This window comes from Lampetra planeri, chromosome 37, assembly GCF_965212315.1.
Source record: "Lampetra planeri chromosome 37, kcLamPlan1.2.h2, whole genome shotgun sequence".
Taxonomy (NCBI): Eukaryota; Metazoa; Chordata; class Hyperoartia; order Petromyzontiformes; family Petromyzontidae; genus Lampetra; species Lampetra planeri.
The window spans coordinates 6,343,020-6,349,019 of record NC_136143.1 but is presented as its reverse complement, the minus strand read 5'-3'; positions in this window follow the sequence as shown (position 1 = coordinate 6,349,019).

The following is a 6,000-nucleotide window of genomic DNA, read 5'->3' as shown; positions in this document are numbered from 1 at the left end:
CCAGAACAAAGTCAGCACGGCTCCAAGTGGCCGTGGAAAGGTGCAGGAGCGATCGCTGTCATTGGCAGATTGGTGATGGACGAGGCGGTGATGGCGGCGATGACGGTCCGGAGTCTGGGAGATCGCTGTCGGCGCGGCGAACGCGGAGAGGCCATCGTCAGGGCGCGTTGGCAATGGCCGGTGACTCCTCGTCAGAGACGGATGCTGCGAGCATGGGCAGTGGGTGCAGGGAGACCCCTCCGGTAGCCTCCATGGTGAGAGGCCTTGCTCCCAGCGCTCCACACAAGCTGCACACCAGCAATGTGCAATTATAGAGCAATTTACTTGCTCCACCTTCTAACCAGGAGTTGATTCAGCCACACACTCCTCCAATGAGATCCATTGATCGTGCCCTACCCAGCCGTAACCCTGCCTTTTGGGGGATCAGAAACTCAGTCGATGGAGACGTCTAAGTCCCGGGCTGAAGACCACACCACCCGTTCAACAAGGCATTCTCTCTCTCCAGTTCTCAATCTGGTCTCCTTAGGCTCTCTCCACGGTTACTTCACACTTCTTTATCGTCCTCTTTGACGTACGTTCTTCTTTCGTACCGTACGTAGCCAACCGTGCCAATCGGAGCACCACAATCCATTGTTTAAGGGCGCTCCATAAAGCTGAGTTGCTCTCGAAAATGAAGGGGTAGCTCACCGGCGCTGCTCACACCTACGGTGAACGGTTAGCGCACCGCACGCCCAGCGTGATGAACGTGAAGCACTCGCGTGCGGTGGAAACCCAAATCCACGACCCGGCGCCCGTGGGCTCATCTTGGTGTGTGTCGCGCGTCTCTCCTATCAGACCGGCGGCGAGACGGGGAGGCAGGATGTGCGGCGTCCGGGACTCAGGTTGCCCCCGGTTACCGTCACGCGGCCCCCCCCAGCAAAGCCCCCCACTGTGAGCGTGGCATCCAGGATGTGAGAAGCGCACTTCCCCGCGGCTCCCCACCTCTACAGTTGCGTAGCGGTCAGCACCGCAGGGACGGCTCGAGCGTCGCTCTCAGTCGATCGATCGATGATTATTTTACGTGACGACATCGCCCTCCGTAGAGTAAGCATCGGTGCACATTACAACGGGACGGGAACGGTACAGGGGGCATAGAGCAACAGGAATGAAAACAATAAACTCGTCATGCGCTCAGTGGCTAACACCGACTGAGCAAAGTCATTTGCAACCGTGCAGAAAATAAAGTGCAACCGTGCACTACAAATATCATTAGAAAGGTAAGTGGTAAATGTTTTCGATTTAAAGCTTTAGTGACTGCAGGGATTCATCTTCTTGGTTCTTTCGGTAAAGTCACGTAGAAGGGAAATAATAAAATTAATAATAAAAATTATAAACATAATACAATAATTCTCACGACGTTTCGGCCACAACGCAAGCAGCCGTCCTCAGGTGAAGAACAGGTCTGTCGAGAAGACAGCGTCATTCTTCACCTGAGGACGGCTGCTTGCGTTGTGGCCGAAACGTCGTGAGAATTATTTTATTATGTTTTATTTTTACTATTTTTATTGTGTCCCTTCTACGTGACTTTACCGAAAGAACCAAGAAGATGGTAAATGTTTTATTTTATGGGAAGGCGAATCTGAACACGTGTGTCTTGCACGGACCACGGAATTGAGAGACACTCGGCGCATTTCGGACGTCCGGTGGCAGGCAGGCAGGCAGCGGGGGGTGTTCCAGATTTTTTTAGGGTTGCGCGTTCGAGAAGGCTCCGTGCCCCCACATGTTGGCACTGACTCTGGAGCGTGGCCTGCGAGTGAGGCGCGCGTGTGTGCCTGTCGTTACAGACGGGGGCTCACGGAGCGGTACAACCTGAAGCAGAGCCGCGAGACCGCAAGCAAGGTGTGAGCACCACCACTGGCGGCTCGGGCCTCCATGTCGAGGAGGCTACAAACTCCCCATCGGGTTTTTTCCAGTCGCGCGCGATACTGCGTGCAAGTGGATATCAACGATGGTCGGGACATGAAGGCAACATGATGATGATTTTGATCCAGCTGTTGATAATGATGCTGAGTGTGCTGCTGCTATGATGTTGATTGATGATGACCTTAGTGGTGATTCCCTGGATTGTCTCTGATGTCGGGCGTTCAAAAGTTTATTGTAGCCCCACGTGGTTCGTGTTGTAGTTCACCTCGGTCCGCTTGATCGTGTTTGTGTTCCGTCTCTGTGGAGATCTCCTCCCTTTGGTTTCGTGAAAAATGTGGTACGCAATTTTTAGCGTTTTGAGGTACAATTTGCATGAATGAAGCGATAAACATTTGCATTACCATCGTTGCTATTATGATCACAATTCTGCTGCTGGTCAGATACGTGCTGGTCACCGGTTCACATGTCGCTGACCGCTGAGGTTTTATCCCTGGCCAGGAATTCGAAGTTGGAGTGAATCGCTGCGCGTTTTTTGTCTGTTTTACCCGGCAGAGGAATGTGAGCCGAGAGAGAGCCGCGGAGGAAGCCGCCGTCTCCCTGGGGCAGAGAAGAGTCTCGGTTCAGTTCGGAGAGAGGGAGTTTGTCGGATACTTTCTACCTCACGACACCCTGCAGGTCACACCGCACGACGCGGCAACGGCGTGTCCTCGCGTCATTAGCCCCGTGCCTGGTCCTGCTTGGCCCCAAGCCAGATTCAGTGTGCCCTGTAAGGTCAACGTATCACAGTTTGGTTCGAGGAAAGGAACAGGGCCCCAGGCTGCCACAGCTCGGATGTGGTGATGGAAAAAGGGGGCATTGGATCACCACCTGTGCAGTGTTTCCAAGGATCGTCCTCTTTTGTTTATCGCATACACGATACATAAGTGCGTGAGAGAAATGATCATTTACCCCTTATGCAAATCGTATGTAATTATGTTGAAGCCATTGGTTATCCTTGAAGCTTATCCTTGAAATAAATGAACACACACCTTAGCATTCATTTTACAATGACGTGAACAACAACGTCCGTGTCGAGCTAGTGTGAAGACGCCTTTGCAGCGACGGAAGCGAAGCAGTGAAACACAGCTTTGTCAGATAAAAAACATTCCCTCTCTAGTACCCGATTAGTGCCGATGAGATGCTCGCAGCGACGGATAAATATTGTTTGCAGGCCGTTTCAAAGTGGGTGGGCATCATGATGCCGTGGGCCGTATCCGGCCCATGCGGGCTGTGGTTTCCTCTATCCCTGGATTACAGGAATTCGATTACTCCTCCTGGACTACAGTGATCCAAATACTCCCCGATTCCTCCTGTCGCTGGTGGCGCAGGCCGTGTACGAGTGGCTGGGAGTGGCGGTGGCGGCGGCCGGCACGGAGGAGCTGCCTCACCGCTTCTCGCTGGGGCACGCAGGGCGGCTCTTCCCGCTGAGGCCCGACACACGCGACACGCCTCTCACGCACGTGCCGCTCCGTCTCAGCGTGCACGCGGACACGGTGCCGACTACACACACACACGCACGTACACACACACAGATATACAGAGAGGCGGACACAGACATATAAAAGACAAAGATCTCCTGTATAGCCTTAACAGATTGGTGGGGCAAGTGATGTTCGAGAAGACCTATGAAGAGCCGCATGACACGGTTCAGAGTACACACACACTACAAACCTACAAACACAGGTATACAGAGACATGCACACACGTACACATAGAAAAGACAAAGATCCCCCGTACAGCCTGAACAGATTGGTGGGGCAAGTGCTGTTATAGAACACCTATGAAGGCACGCACGGCACACGAGGGGGTGGGCGGCCGTCTTTTTCTTCCGAGTGGAGATGTTTACACGTTTCACAAGATACGTATTTGAGGCTGAGTGGACCTAGGGGAGGCCCAGAACTGATTCATATAAATGCCACTAGTGTTGGCCATGGGCGACGATTGAACTCGCGTCGCCGGGTTCATAGGGTCATCGCTCCCCACATACACACACATAAATCTCCCTCCTGATGAATCGTTGGGGCAAATGGCAATGCCCTTTGGCTAACCAGCGAAGCCTCAACGATTCTCTACCATCAGAATGTTTAATCCCCTCGTGTTGTGTGCTCCGTTATAAATCCCTCAGGACGGGAACGTCTCTCTGGGCCTCGGCAGGGAACCGCTCCTCCTGTCCCCACGTCAAGCACGCTTTGAGCTTCCTGTCGACCTCCGGGAACTGGAAGGTACGACCTCTCGACCTCTGAGCTCTAAAGCCTGGGTCACGGCAACACCGCGTCGTCTATACACGCGTCACGGCTCGTTCACGGCTTGGGTTCCGCAGTGGAAAAGCAAGCTGGCGCCCGCGCGAGCCGTGCTGGGCTGGCCAGGGCCACGGGCCTGGCCGCGGCTCAGCCGTGCGGTGGAAAACCTGACCGTGTGCCGGTGCTTGCGGGTGGGGCGACCGACCGTGTCTCAGGGATGTCGGCGCGTGCCTACGCCCGCCGGCGCTGCCGCTGCGCCCCGGAGTGGACGGAGCTGTTCGTCGCATCGTTCCGGAGCGCGGATCGGGACGGGGACGGCTTCCTCACGCTCCCGGTGAACCCTCCTGAACTAGTGACCTCGCCGCAGTGGTGGGGGGCGGGTGGGGGGGGTGCGAACAAAATGGTGAAGGCAAACGTCCGTGGATTTTCACTTCTATAATTGTGGTGATGTTGGCTGAATCCAACAATGATGATGAGGGCTCTATTCGTAGTCACCGGCTCATCACCCTTGCCAGTTGAAAACACGGTCGGAATTTCCATCACCAAGAGATTAATGATGAGTTGCGGCAGATATCATAACGACACTGATTACTATCACCATGGCGCCGATAAAGATGATGAAATGATGACTATAATCACGAAGACGGTAATGTTGTACTACATGGTAATGAGAATGTCAATGGCCATATTGGTGATGAAAATCATGATCATGGAGACATTGATAATTGCGATATTTCTGATGTTTATGGAGACAATGTCCTTGATGGTGATGATGACGACGATCACATTGATGTTGATGATCCTGGCTCGTGGTACAGGAGGCGGAGGAGGCTGCACGCCTCCTGTGCAGCCCCAGGTCTCCCCTCCTCGCTCACCTCGTCTCGCTGCTGGGACTACGGGATGAGGACCAAGGCGTCGATTTGCCGCTCTTCATCGCCATGTGCGTCATCCTGGGCCGCCGTGGCCGGTGAGGATCCCGTGACCTCAAACCGTGACGCTAACCCTGAGCTTTTGACCTTTGCCCGTGACCATACCCCTAAACTCGTAACCTTTATCCCTGCACCCAACCCTCAAACCCTGACATTAATCCGGTGACCTGAAACCCTGACTCTCACCCTCAAACTATGACCCTCAACACTAAACCAAATCATATTTAATATTTTAACTGGATGTCTAACCACAATTACTAGACTAATACTAACTCTAACCCTATTGTCTAAACCAGATACTAATCCTAACCCCGAACACTAACCTTAAAGTCGGCCAGAGAAATACAAATTGAGATGAAACCGAAACACTATCTCTCATTTAGCGCGACATCACCATTCCTCCACGCGACGTCAGCACACTCGCCAGACTTATCACGCCACCTGGTAAAAATATAGTTGGAAATAACCTGGCCTACGTTGACCTCTGACCCCAACGCAACTTCGCGGTCCAGCGGCGGCGTCCGCTCTCAAAACCCGGAGCGGTCGCCACCCGGAGGCGACGAACCCGGGCGGAGAGAATGCGGCTCGGAGGAGGAGCAGCTCGAGGATAAAGAGCGGCGGGCAGCTTCGGCAGGAGGGCAGCAGCGGGGAAGACGGGGCCTGCCCCACGCAGGGCAGGGCTGCGACGGGGAGGAGCAGGAACGACTGTTGGAGTGCGCCGACTTTCACGGGCTCCAGAGGAAGCTGTCGGGGCTGCGTGTGCGCGAGGATCTGCGGCAACTACTGCTCGAGCTGCAGGAGTCGGGGTCAGGGTGACCCGCATGTTCACTCGCCTGTCGTTACCATAGTTAGCATAGTTACCATAGTTACGATCGGTCACATCGAGCGGG